This window comes from Mchenga conophoros, linkage group LG23, assembly GCF_057382185.1.
Source record: "Mchenga conophoros isolate Kocher_MC1m ecotype Shallow Benthic linkage group LG23, M_conophoros_male_GT1.1, whole genome shotgun sequence".
Lineage (NCBI taxonomy): Eukaryota > Metazoa > Chordata > Actinopteri > Cichliformes > Cichlidae > Mchenga > Mchenga conophoros.
In genome coordinates this window covers 11,944,810-11,967,332 of record NC_140547.1, presented here as the reverse complement: position 1 = coordinate 11,967,332, position 22,523 = coordinate 11,944,810, and the positions used below count along the sequence as shown (strand labels likewise).

At 42.2% G+C, this 22,523-nt stretch overlaps 1 protein-coding gene across 1 annotated transcript in view; it reads right to left on the bottom strand.

Moving 5' to 3' along the window:
- The window catches only part of lingo3a (leucine rich repeat and Ig domain containing 3a), a 31,196-nt gene extending 9,169 nt beyond the window's left edge, over nt 1–22,027 (bottom strand). Inside the window, exon 1 of the mRNA XM_085265063.1 lies at nt 21,521–22,027. The gene's annotated coding sequence lies outside the window, so the exon portion shown is untranslated. The remainder of the gene's footprint in view (nt 1–21,520) is intronic.
- Between the last annotated feature and the right edge of the window lie 496 nt (nt 22,028–22,523).

Below are 22,523 nucleotides of genomic sequence, written 5' to 3'. Positions count from 1 at the left end.
AGTACAGTGATGGATCATTGTTACCGGGAGGGTCGCGCTACCCGACACAGCCAAGGACGAAGAAGAAAAGCTGGAGTGGAGAATTTGTGGCATTCATATAAAAGCAGTTCCAAATTTAGGAAGAAGAATTGCTGTTTATTTACGCAAGTAAACGCCTCTTCGTGTTCGAGCACACGGCCTTTCTGTGGACACTGAGGCTAAAAGAGGAATGGATGAGAGAAATGGTACACAAACAGCTATTTAAAGCGATTTCATCCCCGGGCACTGCATTACAAACTGATCGGTTATGTCGAATATTTCCATTGCACCTCAGCATCTGATGCAGATTGATATGAAACGCTTGTCTAAAGATGCCAAATAAGACTCTCATTATTATAATGGGTTCCAGGGAGATTCTTAAATTTCATTTCTGTTCGATGCAAAGCATGAACGTTGAAACCGAAGGACACAAAGGGGTGATTAAGAATGTGTGCCATGAATCTTTAATAAGAGAGACCTGTTTCAGGGCTTATGGACGTAAAGGCTTCTACAACCAGGAGCTAAATAATTGATGACGTTATGCTGCGTGGTCATGACCCACTGACATGGAAATTTTGACCTTACCTGGAGCTAAAATAGCTACATAACCAAAGACATAGAGAAACAAAAATATTATTATTGGTCAGTTACTGGTTTTATACTTCAGCTGATATAAAAATAGTTAAACTTTAATAATACATCTTAGCTTCAAAGAAATACCTTATAGCAACCTGCCTCTCGGTCCATATTTCCTTTGTCTACTGACGCATAATAATAAAGTTTTGGTCGTTTATTTACATAACAAAGGACAAAGTATAGCATAGAAGAAAATGGACTTGCATCTTTTTCTAATTTTATTATACCTCAAACTGCACTGAAGGAGATTTCATTCTGTGATGTTTTTCAGTTTAGATGAGAGAACAGGTGGGGGCCACGATGCCTTACAAACACACTATCGTGACAGGCTCTGACCCGGTTTTCTATCTTATCAGTTTGTACTGAGGCATGTTCACAGCTGAAGGTTAAAACCAATATTGGGGTCCCTACACAAACACTCCCACACAATCTGAGCCCTCCGAGCGCAGTCACTTTGATTTAACACAAAGGGATCTGTGGCTCCAAAGAACATTAAATTCGATGCCAAGCTCAGAGAGGCCACAGGCCATCACTGTAATGCAGAGGGACATGCTTTGCTACGGTCAAATACACACACTGTATGAAGCTGGCTGAGGTTTATTGAACAATCAACATTGTTATAGCAACAAAACACTGAATACCTTCAAAAAGTGTACAATTACTCAATTACTGTACAAATTCTGAAAAATGTGCTCCTCATTATTAATAAAAACTAAAACTAATACTGAAAACTGGAAACAAAAATAATAATCATTTGAAATATAAATAAAACTCTGCTTAGTAACTCAAATTTACTTAAATTCAGGCTTAGTTTAACTTGAGACATGATATCAGTCTACTTAAAAATCTACAAATGAACCTCCCATTGTCTGAATCTTCTTCTAACCGTGATTGTGTTATTAATCAACAAAGGTGATTATGAACACAACTGAAAAAAATGATGGAGACATCTGGAACCCCTCTGGCTCTGCTGTTCTCCAGCAACAGACATGGGTTTCACAGTGGAGCGACACTAGTCGGTCACCCGTCTGTCTTTTCGGCCCACTTTCCGCATAGGCAGGCTGCCACTGGCAGCTAGCCTATTAAATGGCCAACCTCTCTTTAAGCCCTCGTGATCAGACTGTGTCAGTCAACCAGCAGTACCCCTCCTGGAGCAGCCTCTCGGGCTAGTTACACGACTTCAGCAGGGATGAGAAGTGACAGACCACCAGGAAAGAGAAGACATAATTGGGAGGACTAACAGTTTGTGCTCAGCGAGGAGAACAAAAACGTTAATTTGTCCTTGTCCAGATCTTTCACGACTGTTTTTACATTTTAAAAAAATGCATGAGTAGAATTTGGTCAGCACCCTGATTGTGTCTGGCAATTTCTAGTAAGTTGATACAATAAGACGTCACGGGCCATTTAACCATGAGATTCATGTCCTTGAAAGCACCCTGATCAAATGCTAAACGTAATGACTTGGAAACATCCACTGTCTCTCTGTAGCTTCAGAGTAAATAGCTGGTTGTCATTTGCTCCAGTTTGACTGTTTAGTATGCATGACACATGCAACCCATTACTGTATAGCGCTCTCTTGTTTCCATTATGCTGTGAAATAGAGAACCTGGGCCAATATAACGCCGAGCATTACTGCTGGGGTTTTTTCCCCTCTTTACCAATTAAATCACATAAAGCAGATTCCGCCTGTAAACTTGTACAAACAGTGACAATTCATCACTTGGTCTCCATTCTCACAGCGAAATAAACAAATCCTGGGTAATTTCAGGACCGTCATCCCATAAATAAAAGTAAGTAAGCAGTAATAAATCATGATGCAGACTCCAGTCCCTCAGGAAAGAGGGTTTTTTTTCCTTCTGTGCATGAATAAAACTTGAGGTCAAAGGTTAATAAGAGTAATATTCACAAGCTCAAATTATTACTAGCTACTCTGTTGGCAGCAGACTTTAACTGTGACCCTTAATTTGAGGTCATTTCTCCCATAAATGCAAAACTAAAGCTGTATAATCTATATTGCCTGTTTTTGGGTTTGTTGTTTTTTTACAGAGGACAAAGAGACAAGAGCCAGAAGTTCTTAGAAGGTGGAGGTGAGTGTGATCTGTGTCTCTGTTGGCATCCATTTTCTGACTGGCTGGCCTGTCTGCAGTGTCACCAGCCATCACTTCAATCCAGGCTCTTTCCATGCCAGTTGGCTCGGCTCTCGGTCGCTCTCACACTGCCTGCCACATTCAGAGACGAGAGGCAACGATGGGGCATTTTAGGCTGGCATCACACATCACACGCTTGCAGTTCTTTGCACTTCGCATACACACACGCAGAGATTTGCGTGTTCCAATTTACGCTCGAAAATGGTCGAATGCACAGAGATACGAAAACAGACATGCATGCATATTCACTCACGCTCCCACTGTCCTCGATCTGCAGGGGAGTGTGTGTGAGTTGTATCTTAAAAGGCTAGTGTGTAAGGGATGCTGACCTTTATAACAACCCTGTTTACAACATAAACGCTGAATAGAAAGCAGCTAAAAATCAAGTTGTGGCAAACGTGGGGTGTCTATAAAAGATGTAAATCGTACATACTTCAACGCTTTTCTTTTTCCCCTTTGGTTTGAGAGACTCATGGAAGCATCATAAGGGAAAACATTGCTGGCGCCTGCTTTAATCCTTCTTGAAGCCTGCAGGCTCTCCATGTCCTTCTCATTGGATTCATTAAAAGGATTCCTGTCCTCTCAACTTCCCTTTCACTGCCTGCCGCCTGCTCATCAAGTGGGCCAATTACAAGCACGATCAGGAGTCAAGAACTATCTGAAAGGGGTCACATACGCACTGCAGCTCCCTCTTACTTCCAGACGGAAAGGCTGAAATGATGTCGTGTAAGCAGTGATGCCACTTGTGTAGAAAATAAGGAGCATATTGTGTAACTATATCCAGCATACACAGAACACGTGCACGGCTAGTCGCTAACTGTCTAAACAGTAATGTCCTTTGTTGGCAGCCTAATGTTCATATTTTATAAATGTAGATGCTAAGCAGACAGCTGCTACTAGCCCGGGCTGCAGGACTGGTGAAGAGAGTCTGAGTTAGGAAATGAAAAATCTGTGAACTGTGTCAGTTGAAACTGGCTTGTAACGACGTGCCTGGAGCAAGATATTAACTGCTGAGTAGCACACCTGGACTATGAGAAGCATCAAGTGCCGCACACTTAGACACAGATCAATGTTGTGTTTTCTTACTTTTCACCCACTAGTGAATTAGTTTCATCTGTAATGGAGATTAATTTCTTAAAGTTTTTATGTGATTGGGTTAGAGTTTCAGATGGCCATCTAATACTCTGGAGGTCCCTTGAAAACGAAGTCTGACTACCAGTGCGAGGCGGCGAGGGGGGCGGTGTGCAAATTGAAAGTAATCCTCAGACCTGGGCAGCAGTGCAGCTGGATTCACGTCTATTCATAATTCATCACTCAACAGCAGTGGGGTGAAGATTGTTCTATATGTGTAATAAAGCAAGAAGAGACGTCTCTGAAAGGCACTGACAGAATCACATAGATCAGCCATTGTGTTGCTGAACGTCCCAGGTGAGGGACGCGCTTGTTATAAGCAGAGAGGCAGACGGAGACGATAGCTGCAAGTCACACCGCGTTAGCTCCTACAGCCATCCATCCGCAACTTTCAAGAGGAGAGCAGCTGACTGAGCCTCTGCCAGTCTAATATGAACTGTCAAAAGCCTAATTAGACAGCACCCAAGCATCACTCACAAAAGGCACCAGTTTCCCTCCAGTTGGAGCGTTCAAGTTTTTCCTGACCAGAAAGGAGTCAAACTGCTACACTAAACCCCGAGGGCGAGAGAAAGGAATAATTGGTAGCACATTTTCAGAACAAGCTTAAACATTTTAAGCAGACACTTGTGGTTGGTAAGTTCAATATTCACTTTTCTCTGACTCTTTAAGTTTCCTCCAACATTCATGAAAATATCTAAAAACCTTTGCTGTAAAATCATTTAGATAAATAATGTTTAATCACAAGTTTTTCCCGGGTTCCAGGTTTAATGCAGTCATCCAAAACATACGATGAGGATACTTCGGACTCAGAGGAACTGCCAAATCACACTGTAATTCTCTGCGGGTTTGTCTTTTCTGATAAAAAAAAAGAAAAAGATGATTTAATCCCTTGTTATTGTAAAAACATAAGTCACAGCTGCTTCATCACTTTTATCCTTGTAAACTCGGCAGGGTAAAATGAGTTTATTTCAATGATATAAAAAAGTCACTTTTCCCTGGGCTGTTTCTGTGATAAACTCTTTGAAATAAATTGAATCATTCATCACTTTTCAAATTAGGTATCTAACGCATGAGCATAACTGCAGCTGAGGATTTAATTCACTCGTGGGACAGATGCATAAATCCTTATAGCAGCTTGATGCTGACATTTTTTGGAGGACAGCAACAGCAAGTCAGCATGATTGATGATGATGACAGACATATGACAGACACTCAGACAGCTTGTGGACCCTAGACACTCAGCACTGCTTTACCTAAAAGAGATTAGGAAAAGTTGAAACAAATTCACATGCCGAAACCCTGAAAACAGCTACACTCAGAGGGTGTTGAGGCTTCACCTTGAATACAGAAGTTCAGTGACATGTCCTCATTTTCAAAGATGCGCAGTTTGCATAGTGACAACACTGAGCCTACTGCACACTGTGGAGGTGACACACGGTCCTGATGCTGAGGACACGGTGGAAGTGAGAAAAAGAAGGAAGGACTTTTAAAAGATGCGATGTGGTGAACTACTAGATGGCATATAGTGCCTGTGTCGTGATAATACTCTCATAAAGTTTTGTGTGCTAAAAAAGTGTTGTATTGGAATGTTATTGTGCTTAGGTTCCATAGTGCACAACAGCAAAACAAGCCTGGACATGTCTGAGAGTGAGAGCAGTGTCAGCATCCCAGGACTATTTCAACAACCTCTAATCAATAAAGTACAATGCAAAATATGTTTTAAAAAAGTTGTAACAGCCACTATGGTGTGGTGTCCCTTTAAGACACCCAAGTCGAGGGTTGATGGTGTCATCAGTGTGTGCCACTGGTCTCTCTGCTCTCTCTCTCTGTGATGGTGTGGACATGTGCTTGCACGCTAGTACATGAGGAGGGACGGATTTTATGTTTTACCTCTCCAGACACCTTTGTTTGCAACGTTATGGGTTGTACGAACACTGTGCGCTATGTTTGTTAAGCTGCAGCCGTTCAACCGGGCTTATATGGTTGATGAAGAAAAGGTATATTAAAGAACACACTGTGGAATCCCCAACGCCAGCGTGAGTGTGTATTCTTTTGGCTACCTTGCTAGGTGTTTTGCCGCCTCCTCTCAACCACTAAACGCAACCCGACGTTACAAAATGGCGCCCGAACATCTTCTCTTGGACCTCAGTATGCAGTATCTTCGAGCAGTTGATGATTGGTACATAAAAAGGTACGACGCGGCAAAGTGGCTGTCCGCCATGTTTCGCGGGAACGGACCAGGCTGGCTTGGACGAGGACGTCGGGAGGATCAAAGGGTCGCGGCGGTGCATTTCCATGGCAGCGGCTGGAGCTGCCCCAGCGTGGTTTGTGGACTGTGGCGCCGTTCTCTGTTTGGCCTCTTCGTCGTGGCTCCATTGGATGCGCGTGGACCTGCGTTTCCTGGGCGTGGGTTCGATGCAGCTTTGCCATAGTTCCTGAATTTGAATTTTTTTTTCTTATGTATTTCGTATTGGTTACTGTTGTAACATGACTGTTGTTTGGGTTTTCTACAGTACTTTCTGGTACTGTTTTCACATATTATGCTGTCTGTTGCAAGTTTGTGAAGTAGAAGAAACGCAATGAAAGAAAAAGGGAATTTTATTCTGCAATTGTCCTGGCTATCCTAAGTTTATTTTCTTTCTTTAACATTTGTTTAAATGGACATTCACCATGTGGGACACTGTCATGTATGCCAGTTTGTCAATATTGCACTGTACATTTCCCTGTTTTGGTTTTAACTTCTTATCCTGCTGACCATGTATGGAGGCTGGTTAAGTCTGGACTGTACCAATGCTGTACAGGTGTGTAACAATTCCTCCACGACCTGCTTACTACCTAAAGTAGCTATGTGTGGTGAAAGGGGGTAGCGGGAGGAGGGTCACCTGGGTCCGGCTGAGGGCAGCCTTTGTTTAACCCGGGGGGAATATGTAACAGCCACTATGGTGTGGTGTCCCTTTAAGACACCCAAGTCGAGGGTTGATGGTGTCATCAGTGTGTGCCACTGGTCTCTCTGCTCTCTCTCTCTGTGATGGTGTGGACATGTGCTTGCACGCTAGTACATGAGGAGGGACGGATTTTATGTTTTACCTCTCCAGACACCTTTGTTTGCAACGTTATGGGTTGTACGAACACTGTGCGCTATGTTTGTTAAGCTGCAGCCGTTCAACCGGGCTTATATGGTTGATGAAGAAAAGGTATATTAAAGAACACACTGTGGAATCCCCAACGCCAGCGTGAGTGTGTATTCTTTTGGCTACCTTGCTAGGTGTTTTGCCGCCTCCTCTCAACCACTAAACGCAACCCGACGTTACAAAGTATACAAACAAAAAGTATGTTTGTAGAGGTGCAAACAACAAAAACACACTGTGGAGTACAACAAGGCCACGAAGGGAGGCCAGCTGGTGATGTGCAACCCAAAACTAAACTAATGACTCAGTCAAGAACTGCTTGAGCGCTCAATGGTTGCACTCCATATGACAGGAAGAGCAAACGGTAGATGCAAATTACAGATGCAGTAACATGGTAGTAAAAGTAAATGTTAAGACAGTAATGTGCAGGCCCCAAAGAGTAACAAGGTGGTTAATTTAGTTATTGCTACAGTAAAAATGTAAGCACCAAGGATACTTTTACATTTGACTTATGTTGTAATAATAATAATAGTAGTAATGTATACCATGGGAAAATTACTCTGCATTTAACCCATTCACTCAGTGAAGCAGTGGGCAGCCACCAATCCCGCGACCGGGGAGCAGTGTTCAGGGGTACCTCAGGGTAGCCATTCAGTGGATTCAAACCTCTGACCTTCCGATCATGGGGGCAACCACTCTACTCCACTCTCTACTGAGCTGGCACCAAATTCACACTTCAAATTAGGTAGTGTGTCATCAGTGACAATAACATCTTAAGTGTCACGATTGCAAATTTCCTATAAAATGTAAATATATTTAAATAAATATAAATAATAATGATAAATAATTTTATGGCTATACGGTTTCTCATGTTTGTGCTGAGTCAGGCTAACAGACTGCTGCCATTACTGTTTTATTTAGCATATAGACATGAGAGTGGCATTGAGCTTGCTTCCTATGATGTTATTTTATTATATATTTACATTTTATTTGGGACTACCGAAGCAGGAGTGGAACAAGATGTTGGAAAACGCAAAAACAGACCCAGAGTAAATCTAACTTAAAGATGTGATATATTAGGTTACCTCCAGAGTAAAGCTCACTACACCATGTGCTTTGTCAGCTCTTTGTAGATATCCTAATTGCATTTTTACAGATTAGTCATAAGGCTGACGTGGCTTATGTGAAATACGGCATTAAAACCATAGGTGAACAATAATTTGCAACCAGGAGGTTTTTTCTATGTGTCTGGCATTCCTGACCTCCCTGTTTCTAAACTGCACCGGCTCATCGTTGTCACTGATATTTTGTAAGATGTTGCTGTTCCATGTAACGAGTCTCATTAGGCTGCTGCTCCAGCAGGGTAGGTCATAAAAGGTCATCAGCATCCAAATCAACAGCTCATAACTAACATCTGCTTCAAATTAAGGATCCACAATCTCAGTTCCTGTTTCTGTCAATTTGGATATTTTCAGTGTTGCTATCGTTTCACACTACATTGAGGAAGATCATCTTAATATGCCTATTTGAATACAAAAATACAGCTGAATATCTTTCTCGTCTCGCTCCTTGAATGTGAGAGATTATCCGAAGTAACCACGAGTTCACTCATCTATATTAAAATCGTTTTCTGTAAAGAATTTCTACGCAGCTCACTCCACAGCAGTGAGCAGACCCAGCTCTCACTCTCGTCTTACGTTCAGTAATGAATACAACACAAACCAGTGCTGCAGAAACAGAGCGTTGACAGCTAGCCTTGTTTTAAAAAAGAAAAATACACCAAGACCGGTGACATCTCCACAGCTGTTATCCGTCAGTGCTTTGTTCCCTTAAATGCAAACAAACGCTAGAATTGATCACTTCTCTTTCAGATATTTGACACGAGCAAAGCGATTTTGCTCCAGAACGCATTTCCTGATAAAATAGGGCACCTCTGACATCAGTGTGAGTCTACATTAAGGTGAAAATAACACAGAAATATCCACAAGTGTTCCTGACCAGTAATTATCCCTGTCTGACACACATGCAGCAGGAATAGCCGCTGGCCTGAACGGGATTACAGCGTAATGACATGCTGATGAAATGTACTGGGCCATCCAGCTCTGTCTATGTTATGGCCTGTTGTCCATATTTCGGCTGAGCCTGTTTGTATGGCCTACTTCGCAGTCCCACCCTCTAATCCCGTGCCGATGGGAACTGCCACGCCGCCTGGTCCCCTTCCCATCTCTCCTCCACTCAGCTTTAATCTCACTTCGGCTAAGACGGTGATGGTGAGCGCCAAAGTGGGGATGGCTGACAGTCAAAAGCAGCCTCGGCTAAAGTGTGTTTTTGATTCTGATAAACAAAAAATACTTTAACTAAATCTCGTTATTTTGCCCACAATTTACAGTCTTCGCATGAATGAAAACAGCAGCAAATAAAACGACTGTGTGCCGTTTGGAGCTGTGAGCGAGTGGCATGTCTTCCTTCCTGTTGCGCCGGGTCTAATAATTTGAGAATAGCGTGGTCTGGGATTTTGGTGTAATTATCCGAGAGCGCTAATTGCAGTAAGAATTCGGAAGCAATTATGAGGATCTTGAGCATCGACGCTGGCACTGAATCTGCATGGCGCAGAGTCTCACAGCAGCTGTTGATTAATCTTCAAGCTTCACTAACACACAAATCCCTGCACAAAACTTGTGGCGATAATCATTCATAAGTTAAATCCCAAATTTATTCGCTCATCCCTTTATTTGATTTGTGCGCACTAGGAGGGGATGTTTAGTCTGGAAAGAAACTCTTGTTTATAGCTTTGAGCTGAAGCAGAAGAAGCAGAATGTTCAGTATCTGTGCCACGTCTTCTGAGAGATTAACTAATGTGGCAGCAAGCTGCCTGATAAAAGGACTCAAGAAGTCAAGTGGCAGGAAAGAGAAGAAGGCGCTGACCAACGAGGGAAACGAAACAAAGCAGTCAAGAAAACGAGGAGAAACGAGAGGAAAGAAAAGCAGTTATTGAGCACAGGAAAGCAGAGGAGTGCGCAAGAAGAAATTATAAATAGAAATAAAAGAGCTTCTTCTTTTAAGTTTTCTTTTTTTTTTTTTTTACAGGGTGACAGATAAAAACAGAAAGCAGAGATGTGAAATGGTTTAGGGAAGGTGATGAGGGATTATACATCCTGACAGAGCCACAGAAGAAAGAGAGCCTTAGAAATGGATTTGTCAAAAGTGAGGCACTTCAGAGGAACGTGGACTGCAACCGTGTGTGTGTGTGTGTGTGTGTGTGTGTGTGTGTGTGTGTGGTTGACAGCCACACTCTCTTATCGCTCTGTTGTAAATCTGAACTCAAAAGAGAATCTGTCACTGACTGTGCTGCTGCTGCCGTTGTCCATAGAACCGCTCTGAGCACCCAATTGAACACTTACATACTGACAATGAAATTGTAAGGTACACATAAGTTCTGCAAAAAAAAAAAAAACATGTACAGGCTCTCAGATGAGGCTTTCTATGGCGTCAACAATGACACAGGTTGTCAGCACCTGTGATGAAGGCTTAGTGGGAGAAAAGGCTGGGAGCTGGGGGGGATTTACCCCCAAAACAAACAAACAACTGTTCACGGTACAAGCGCGAAGGATGAGCAATGAGTGTCCTTAAAGGAGGTCACCATGCCTCGCCATCTCACCAAGTCCAAGGCAGATTACGGCATCGTGGCCTTTTATCTGCCATGCAAAGGGACCTCTTTAAAGTCTCTAGGCATAGCTTTGGGCACCCAGTAATTGGGTCCTGCCTGCACATTAAACATAAATCTGTTCTGCATCACGCAGGAACTCAGCATCGGATGTACCGGGATGAAACAGCATGCTGGATGGAGTAAGAGGCACACACTGTGCCACACCAAAAAAAGAAGGAGAAGAAGAAAAAAAAAAGCTAAAAACCTCACCCGTGCAAACAGACTGAACCACAGCTACAGTCAGACATACAAATTATTCACAGGCTCTTTTGAAACTGTTTACTCTGGGATGCAGATGCTGCCTTCCTCACACTGAGACAGTCGAGAGATAAACTGAAAGTGGTTCTGATGAGGGATTGGTTGTGAAGGATTTGATTGTGGGACAAAAGTGAGATGCAGAGGAGTTCTTTGAAGGAAAGCGACAGTATGCATGCATACAATAGGCTGACAGAGGCAAAAGGAAGCAGGCAGGGCTGCCTTTGAAATAGGTGAAAGAGGCTGTGACAGTGTGTTGTCAGGCAGGCGAGCTGATCCCTGATTCTGTGATCAATGTTTTCCAAGAAAAAAAAAAAAAGATGAATAATTCAAAACAGACGAGCGACAGGCTCGTGAAGACGGGTAAAGCAACAGTAGTCGTCTGGCTCGCATAATAAATTCATAACATTCCCCTGATGTCCAGAACCGGCTTGTCCTTTTCGCCCGAAAGTGTGGCAAACAGCACACATCAGAGAGTACACCTGTCAGAGCTCGAAAATGTGACAGAGCATGAGCAACGATGCACTTGTGTACATAGGCAGCAGCACAGTCGCATGGACGGATATTTATAGCTACGCAGATCTACAGATTGTGATCTATACCGACAAACATAACCCCATAATTCTAAGAAGCAGCATGAAATCCACCTCCACATATAAAATGTACCCACCATGTTCCAGCTATTCTGTGAGTAGAGTATAGCCTCCATAAGGTATTGACCTAAACAACAGAAAAGAAACTTGCCACAGCTGTGATTTAGTTCAAAGCAAAGAATCTCAGCAGACTACTTCTGATCAAACACGTCTGACAGGCAAACCGAATCTGTACACTCCCACAAAGGGGGGGAAGATGAGAGGAACCACAGTCTGTTAAGCCCAATCTCATCACACCCATCTGTCACGGTTACACACGGACATTTACAGCTGCACATTTATTAGTTCAAATCAGGCAGGAAGAAAACAGGGAGAGATTTTCTTCCTTTCAGATGACAGCCTGGAAAAAAGCTTCCCCCTATAAATATACTGTCCCTCTCTCCACCACTGCATGAAAATAACACACTTGCTTCTCAGTGCACGGCAAGTAGGGTCATCTTTTATGGACTCTGCTATAGCTGCTGTTTTAAGTGGACTAATATTAACAAGGCATGTGTAAATAAAAATCAATTAACCTTTAATTCTCAGCATTATAAAAAGCTTCAGCATTTTCATAAAGTGGAGGTATTTCTATATCTTGTTAAACTATTTGAAAAAGGAAACCAGCTCAAACTAACATCTCCATAATTATGTATTACACTGGCACACGGCCGTAACACCTTCGAGCTACAAGCTCAAACGCTCTAATGAACACAGTAACGTCTGATATGTCTTACTTGACTTCAGTGTCACCTCCTTTGATTTATTAAAGAGGAATAATTTTCTTTTACCTCTGGTGATCAAAATCTGAAAAATGAGGAGTCTCTTGAATATATTTAGGGAGCAGAAGTTAGCCAGTAGTTAAAGCTGTATCCACGAATCCATTCCTTTATTTGACACTTCCTAATTATGATCCAAATTTCAATTTTAAAAAATGCTTGAAAGCTTCTTTTAGGTTCTTTTGAGAATTATATTTAATTTTGTTTGAGCTGGAGGCAGCATCAGGTTACATTAACTGAAAACAGGGGGAGGCCGCTAGCTTTGCTGTGTCCAATTTGCTGTCACAAAACCTGCAAACTGCTGGAGACTCATTGTTCCCAGACCAGAAGTAATCAAGTAAAAAGAAAGCACATCCTCTCTCAGTTCTAAGGTTTTACGTATAAAGCCATAATAGAAAAACATATGTGGTCCTCGGCAGGTGTTGAAAAATACAACCTGAAATGAAACATTACACATATTTCCGAGTCACTATTTAAGCGAAAACTGGACAATAAAATGTTTCCACATTGGAAGGAAGGATTCATCAGCTCGGGAAATGGGATCATCCAATGAGCACATGAATGAACAGTTATTCAATTCCGAAAGTGAAGTTCACTGATTTGAAATCATGCATAAACAAGGTTTAAATTACAGTTCGAATGCTCCCATTTCTTGTTTCTATAGGGAGCAACTAAAGTGCACGCAAGCTAGCAAAAATATACTACAAAAGACGCAACACATAAGGCAAGTGAAGCGAGGATAAAAGGAAGGAGCAGCCTGACTGCGCAGTTCAATCTCATCTCCCTGTTCCACTGATCTCCACTTCAGGAAAATGATTTGATCAACTGATTATCTGATTTATGTTCAACAGCTGAAAAGGAGATAAAAGTCAGCTTTAGTTCTGTCAGCGTGATCCGCGGAGCAGACAGAGAGGGGAGTTGGAGGTCGTGGAGTGAGCTGAAGATGCAAAGAGGCGTGAGTGTTTAGTCTTCATTTATACAGACGGTTCAGTCAGATATTTAAAATAGCTTTAGTAGGTTCAAAGAACAATTATTTAATGAGGATGAGTAAGAGAAACAGACAATACCTAAAAAAGCTCCACGGATGAAAGTAGACATGGAAGCGATGCGCCGGAGTATTCATATTCTGCTCGACTGATCTTGATATAAATGCAAAATTAGCTGATCCGGGCCAAGATGTTGAAGTAGCAGAGAGAAAGCCATCTATTGCAGTGATGCAATCACTTAGACATAATAACAGATTCATAGCTCCTGTGAAAAACACAAGATGTCAACTGAATCCAGTTCAGCTTGGCAAACTTTATACACATCTGGAACAATTTTACGCTACGACATGCACTATGGGCTCACCAGCTGGAAACAACAACGTCGGACCCCATCAAAATCTGCAAAAAGGCTCGTTACATAAGAATGAGCATCATCATTTTACAATTTCAACAAAATATAATACATTAAACTGGGAAAACACTGCCAAACGTGCAGATATCCAAGTGTTTGAGCAAAATTAAACACATCTACTAAGTATTTAAGCAGGTGGCTGTGGCTCGGGAGAGGCGGTAGTGCAGGTCATCTACTAATTAGGAGGATGGTGGTTCGATCCCTGGACGCTCCAGTCTGCATGCCAAAGTATCCTTGGGGAACATGCTGAACCCAGAGTTGCTTATCGGAGTGTGACTGTTAGACAGAAATCACTTGGACGTAGAAAGAAAGTGCTCCTGTGAATGAGCCATGTTGTATAAAGAGCTTTGAGTGCTCGAGAAGAAAAGAACCATTTATCATTTTCTACAGAGAATTGTAAATACTGCTTACAGAAAGTACACTCTGTCTTGAAATACTATCCAAAAGCCAACATCCGTGTGACTCGATGATAATTTGTCTTTGCTTTAGTAATTGTGCTTATGTCCTTCTTTCAATGTATTGTTAACTGTCGTATGGTTATGCCACAGTTTTACCATTCCTGATCATCTCAGCTTTTGTATCTTATTTGTTTTTATATTTCTCGATTTAGCTCTTTGCTACTTTCTTCATAGCTCCCTCACTGCCGGCTGGGATATATTAATATATCCAATTTAGCAGCCCTGAATTGAATAAACATGTATGAACGTTATGCGACAGACTCGCGACCTGCACAGGTGTTCCCCGCCTCTCGCCCTATGACAGCTGGGATAGGCTCCAGTGCCCCCCACGACCCTGGGAAGGATAAGCGGAAGCGAATGGATGGATGGATGGATGAACGTTATTATTAACATTAACATTATTATTGCTGGGTCTTTACCTTACAATATAAAGCGCCTCGAGATGACTGTTGTTGTGATTTGGTGCTATATAGATGCAACTGAACTGAATACAGATGCATGGATGTTTATGTGCCATGTGACTGTAGATGAAAATAAGCATTTCTGGCCAAATCTTTCATGATGTACCAAAGCACTCGTGTTAATTAATGTGCATTGCCACTATTTAAATATATAAAGATAAGCATCACCGCACAAACACTTAACTGAGTGTTTTCAGAGATCAGCTGGATCGAACACACTCTTAACTATTGTGAACATCAGGACCTATTTGAAGACTGATTAATTAATCCCTTCCTTGATACTCTACTCTGACCACTACACATGAAGGTCTCATTAAGCCAAAGTCATCAACCGTATCTGGACTGAGGGAACACTATAAAGGGGGGAAAAAAGGTACATTTGATTAAGCATTTAAATATTAATTAGTGGATGATGTTGACTGGATGAGGGTGTGCAGGTGTGCTTGAAGATAAAGCTGCGGAAGTTTAATTAGGTATTGCAGTTTAATCGTGATGTGTTTTAATGCATGTGAGGGCAAGAAAAATGGGAAAACGTCGCGACTGCAAACACTCATGCGTTAATCTAATCGTGCTCGTAGTTACATAATTTAAGAGAGCTGATTATGAAGCGATCTCATGTGCGGGGTCTGTGGTATGAAAGATATGTGTAACTTGAGTCAGCCCATAGGACACAGCTGGCTTGACGCAGTGGTCCCAGATACAGTAAGCCGCGACCGCCTGGCTCAGCTGCTGCAAATGCAGTTTAATGACAGAGCTGGAAAGACTGATGCCCCTCGAAGCGTGAAGTAATAATATTTCTGGAATCTATCAGTCGCTTTATACAAAGTAGAAAAGGTAAATTTACATTTTTATCTGCAAGTTATTTTCCATTGATGTGTTTAGAAAAACACTCTGAAATCCTTTTGAAAACATGAACTCTACTTTGGGCTAAATGTGAATTTATGATGTGAGAGTTACGGGTAAAATAGATAAAAGGCAGCTTTTAAAACAAGCTGTATTCAGAGAGTTAACATCTCTTACAGTCTGGGTACTTTTTCATTTGAAGAATCAAAACGTTTCTCAACACGTCCTGAACAAAGGAGACAAATAATGCTTTAGGATTCTGCAGTGAGATGAAAACAACCGGGTGCCCTTCAGAGATGAGTGTTTCCATGCTACTGAATTAAGGTGCTGCAAAAAGTGTTTGCCCCCTTCTTGATTTCTTACTTTTTTGCCTACTTGTCACACTGGCATTCTTCAGGTTATCATCAAATTTTAATATTACATAACGATAACACAGGTAAATAAATAATGAAAATTCAAAAAGATGTATTTATTATGGAATAATCTATCCAAGCCTACCGTTGCACTGTGTACAAAGTAATTACCCCCTGAACCTGATAACTGGCTATTCCACCCTTAGCGGCAAGAACAGCAATGTTTGTGATACCTTCAGACACATTGGAGGGTTTTCCAACATGAACGTCTTTAAGGTCACGCAGAAGCAGCACAGTCTGATTTAAGTCCAGACTTTGACTTGGATTCTCCAAAACATTCATTTGTTGTTTGAGCCATTCAGAGGTGGACTTGTCACTGTTGAGTGCCCTTGAGCTTCAGGACATGAAGTAATGAGCGGAAATCCTCCTTCAGGGTTTTCTGGTATGGAGCAGAATTCATGGTTCCCTCAGTTATAGCGAGTCGTCCTGAAGAAACCGAGCAGCCCAGACCATCACACCATCACTACCATCGACTGCTGCTGGGATGTTCTCTTTATGAAACGCTGTTAGTCTGATGCAGATGTAACGGGACTCAAACCTTCCAGAAAGTTCAGCTTCTGTCTCATCAGTCAGAAGATTTTCCCAGGAGTCTCTGAGGTCATCCAGATGTTTGTTGGCAGATGTGGTGTTCTCCTTGCATGCCATTTTTGCCAAGTCTCTTTTTTATGGTTGAGTCATGACATCTGACCTTAACAGAGCCAGACAATGCCTGCAGGTCTTTAGATGTTGTTCTGGTTCTTCTGTGACCTCCTGAGAGAATTTTGGTAGGCTGATCACTCCTGTGACTTTATTCTCAGTGCTATGACTGAGAATAAAGTGTTATGGTGGTGGTTGAGCAGTTAGAAAGGACAGGTAACCAATATTACAGTATACATTTACATTTACTCTGGTTAGTTGTTTCCTTTTGCAAGCATTTCATCTGATAACTTATAACAAGTGATGTCAAATGCAGAATCTATATCTCAGATGTAAAAGGACAGTTTTCATACCAGACTGCCCAAAGATGGCACAACAGTGAGCCCATGTTTTACGTTTTTAATAGCAGAACGAAGTTGGCATACAATTTAAAACCTAATTTAAAACTTGAATAAACAGTTATCTGTGTCACTTATTACTTTATTCAAGACTGCTAATGCTATGCTAATGATATATCATGTATTATTTTTGACTGGACAGATGGATTATTCTTGATTTAAGGACATTCTTTTTGAGGAACTGCCATATGCAGTCCTCAGAGTCCTGTTTAAATAATTTCTTACGCTATTAAGGATAACATCTCTGATGAGACACCGAGCAGGAGCCCTGAACTCCATTTTCTCCAGCAATCTCAGCCATGATTGTCGATCCATATTGAGAAATTTTGTTTTATAGCCGTCCGGTCGCACCACTTTAAGCTGCCAGCAGCAGCAGAAATACATAAAATGAAATGAGGCGGAGAGTCTGACAAGTATATAAGCTCCCCAGAAACCCTCCTCTTCAAGCCCTAGCACAGCTCAGTGATGGAGACTCTTTGCTCTCTGACACACACGTTCAGTATCAGCTCAGACACATTAGAGGTTTAAATAGTTGATCTCTCTGTTCTGTGTTGTTTTATAGATGATTTCATTTTTAGATCCAGCTGGCCTGGTGTCAAGCATTCATCGCCACAAACGTTCTCATCCTAAGGAGCGCTGGGCAAACAAACTGACTTCATGCAAGAAGCATGAGACAAAGTGTCTCTCTGAACTCCTCTTAACTGTGTAAAATCAGACACTCGTGAGACTCATTTGATTCCTCTTATTATTTACGTAACTACTAAGACCGTCTCATCACACATTCTTTCATCCAGAGGCCGCGGAAAACATAAAATATGCAGCATCCAGAGTGCAAAAACCACTTCTCTCCTGCCATCGCTTCCTCTCTGGATCTCGCCTGTGTCCTCCAAAGTCACTCTAGAAAAATCATCATCAGCTTAAACGAGCAAAATTTCAAAAGTACACAGATGATACAAGAAGTTGAGGTATTATAAATAGGCTGTGCAATAAAAAGAAAATACATTAGCTAATGTAGTTTTAAACTGAAGGTAGATATATTTTCTGAGTGGGCCGTGACAGAAATTGCATCTGTATTGTTCTGGGTTGATTTATTTCTTTGGCTTTGATTCTATGGCTTTTAAAAAAATCTAACGAAAGCCTCTGTAGTTACTAGCGGCTCCATTAGAGTCACATAAATAAGCAGCCCTGCAATGACAAACTGCAGCGTGTGGCACTTCATGACTGCACTGCCGTACTAATTCGTCTAAAGCTTCAGCCTATTTTCCGCAGGTCAGGGAGCATAATTTTGAATAAAAACGCTCACATTTGGCCTTGATTAAGCCCTGGAAAAAGGTACACACACACACACACACTCACACACAGGCAAGAGTCTAATTTCACTAAATTATTCTAGATGCCATTTGAAGATCAGTTCACATTCATAAGGTGATATATTGAGATCAGTAATTGCCATCCAGGGGACACAGGTGTTTCTGCAGCAACCACGGTTACGTAAAGACTGTCAAGCTGCTCGAGCAATCTTAAAATAGTTAGTTGAATGTAATATATAAACAGTGAAATAGTATAATGCATAGCTCCAGGAGCTCCAGTTTCCCCCAGCATCAAAAAAACATACAGGACTTTTTCTCCTGTCATGTGCTCTCGAACAAGGCACGGTGGCTGGCAACTACTACTAATATAAGGATGGGTTACAAGAGGAGAACTAGCTTCCCTACAGGGATGAATAAAGGAAATCTTACCCTCTATAAGTAATGAATAAATGATTAATCCAGAACGTCACTGATGTAGTAGCTCGTCCGACTCATTATCATCACAATTCACAGGTCATTATAATGTGTGAGGTACAGAAAGAAAGTAATAGGCTTCGCAGTCATTGGTTGGAGGTATTTTATAAACTAATGAAAATTTAAATCTATTAAAAAGTCAAGGAGGATTGCAAACAGTCACACACAGGAAACTACAAGCTGAGCATTACTCTAAGAGGAGTGTTTTTTGTGACAAGCAGAATGACCTTGACCTTGATCATTGCGTGTAAGTTTCATTAAATTCTAGCCAGTACTCTGTGAGCACTAGCAGGTCTAATCTCCGAGCTACATCATTAGATCCCTACTATAAATATTATTTAAAATAGCTAAAAGTGGCGATAGGCAGCTGGAATATTTGGTTTAACATGTTAAATAAAGGATTAGCCATCTGACAGAGTACAGAATTAGCTAATAGTAACAGATAAATTGATAAAATTCCCTTCAACTAGAAGGTGAATAAAATCCATCTTTTTGGTCAGATTTTATCCCAACTGCACTCAGTTCGAGGATGCGATTGGACTGATCTGACAGGGCTGTTGTGGTCCATCTGGCAAAATAGGACTACTGCTCTAAGGTAACGAGGTCAACCAGGCACTAATGTCACAACAAATGCGAAATGAAGAAATCTCATTTTTAAAAAAGACTTGTAACGCCCACGTGCTCTCTAAGCTCTGCATTAAGGTTACAGCCCCGTCTGAATGTCTGTAATGGCATTACAGTAGTCTGTGGGAGGCCGGCCAGCGGACGCAGGCCGACGATCATTCCAGCTGGACATCTTAACGCAGACAGATGACACGCCAGCCTGCCTGCAGGTATCGGACAGCCACTCGCAGGAGCACTCTCTCCTTTCAGTCCCGCATCGCATGCCTCCTCCTCCCTTTTCCTCCCTCTGCACTCTCCTCCCTGTAAGAGCAGCGATGCCCTCATCTTGCTGACAGTGGATGCATCTCTGTTTTATTGCCCTCATAAATACTGTGGAGTTGAAAACAATGAGGCACTGTTAAGCTGAGCCAATGTGACTGTTGAGCTTGGATGACAGCTTTATGTGCAACAGAAAGGTTCAAAATGAGAAGGTAAGTGTAGGCGTAGTAAAGGACAAGGCTAACAGGCCTGTTTTAATAACGCACTCTGAGGAACTTTGCAGACATTTCATTACTGACACATAAATCTGTCAAATAAGGAGGCTAAGTGGCACCTCGGGTACCATTAAGAGCTGTTTCATAATTGCCTTCACTTTAGTTGCTGTTTTTTCTTGATTTTGTTTTTTTAAAGTAACTGCTCTCAGCAGAGATCTATAAGATGATACATGGAGGCACGAAATGCACAGCATAAATCCAGTAATAATCCTGGGATTAATAAGAATGTAAGATGTTAAAGGAACTGCACCTACAGTACCTTAAGCAGATTAAGCATTTGCAATGTGACCCTTACTGTATGAACCCAGTGACGAACATGAACCCAGTGACGAACATGAACCCAGTGTCCAAGGACACTTCAACAGGTCGAAAGCAGCCAGTGACTGAACAAAAGCTAAGGCACCCCACTGCAGGACACCAAACATAATTCTTCAGTCACAGCGCATGAAAAGAGGGAACATGGTGTTTTAAATGATTTTCATTTGAATGTTGGTGAAATTACCGACTCTGCGGCTCTCTACCCGCCTCTTATTGGTTTAACGGTGACCGATTAACTGGGGCAAGCATGCAGTGACACTACAGTTAAAAATCATTGAAAGGGCCAGTCTCAGACTGACTGAATCAATGTAGAGATGTGAATGTCACGGTATAAAAACAGGGTAGTCCGAAAGGCTTGGACTCGAGTACTTTCAGGGACCTTTGTTGCATCTCATTATCCTCCTCTGTCAACAAGTCACCCCCAAAATACTCAGATGATCAAACTCACAGGAATTACAATTCCCTCCTGTACTATCTTAAAAACAGAAACACATCAAATGTGCAATTTCAGCAACAAAGCAGCCAGTTACAGTATGTATGCAAGCACTGCTGGACCAGAGGAGGAAAGAGATTAAAGCAAAACTATATTCAGAATTTTCCTAAAATAATCATCCGTCTTCCAGAGACTGCACTAAGAACAGAGCAGAGGCGCAGTAAAAACAGAGCTGGGAGAGGGCTGAGCAAACACCGACAGAGGGTTTAAGACATGCCAGGCGGAGGACAGGCACCGAGCTTCTCACACCGAGACAACTGCAGGGATCGATCAAAGGCTGCCTCCCCCCTTCCTTCGTTTAGATCATCAAAACCTAATTGACAAATGGTAACCAATGACACACACACAGTGGCTCTGCTTGCATGGTTGCACTAGCACACCATCCCGAGGTTGACAATAGAAAAGCACGAGATAATGAGACCTGATGTCCAACTGAGTTAGAGAGCAAATCAATCAGCCGGGAATGCACCATAACAGAGTGAGAAGTGTCTGAGGGGATGGGATGTGTGGATGATTACAGGTGCAGCCTTGGGCTCATCAGGTTGTCTGTTAAGGTGTGAGTTGAATATAGCAAAGTGGAAGAACGAGTGAAAGACACATGCAGAAAAGAAGAGGGACACAAATGATAAACGCCATGTGCACGGTCTCGTTTCGTGGCACATTAATGGATCACAGAGGAGTGTGGAAAAGTGTTTGTTTGATTGCAAGAAAAGATGGCACTTGACTCACCCAGGAGTACAAGTTGACCGGCTCTCCCTCCACATCTGAGCCTGGAGGTACCCTGGTCTCCGCTGGCCGTCTCCTCCGAGTCTGTGCAGGATGATGTTACAGTGCTGGTCCTCCAGCTTCTCCAGATGCTGGGCTTCTTCTTCCTCCTCCTCTTCCCGCAGCAGCAGCAGCAGCTGGACCGAAGTGCATTCACTCACCTTCCCTCACCGTTCTCTGCTCCTCCCAGCAATGTCGCGGAATTAGCTCTTGCCTCCCAAATTGAGTCCCCGGATTCCCCTTCACCTCTGCTTTGTGCTACAGAGCCAGCAGGAGCTCCTGCCACAGCTCTGCGTGTCGGCGAAGGCAGCCACTAGCGAGCGGGTTGGACTGATGGAGCTGTGGTTACTGGATCGCGTTTGTGTGAGTGTGCTGGCATTTGTGTGTGAGGGATGTAGAGCGAAGTGTGTGTATGAGTGTGTGTGTTTGAAAGAAGACCCGGCTTCTGATCATTGGGGCTCATCTGCTCTCTCTTTCGCTCTCGTACTCGGGCAGTTTTGCGCTGCATTCACGTTCCGTGTATAAAAACGGAAAAGAGTCACCTGCTTAGAAATTCAGCCCACCTCAGCTGAATTGAAATGTATGAATGATGAAATACATTTCAGCACATTTCAAAATTATTCGTTTCTACTACAATATTTTACTCTTTGATTTATTCAGTTTGTGTTTGGTTAAGATTTTTATTTATTTATTTAATTTTCATGTATTTAAACTATAGTCTCGCTTTCCTCGGCAATACCCTAAACTTCTTATGATGTAGTAAACAACATCCAATTTAAGGTAGGCTATTTCCGCCCAGCTAATAGAAATATCTATAAAAATTCTACCTTTAGCTCCGTTTTTGTCCTCCACCAGCTCGCCAGGGGTCTCTCATTAAACAGTAAGCAGGTGTTCTGCAGTGGATTTACCAAAGCCTACTTGTAAACAGTTGCTAGAGCTGCTACTTGAAACTAGCAGTGAGAATGAA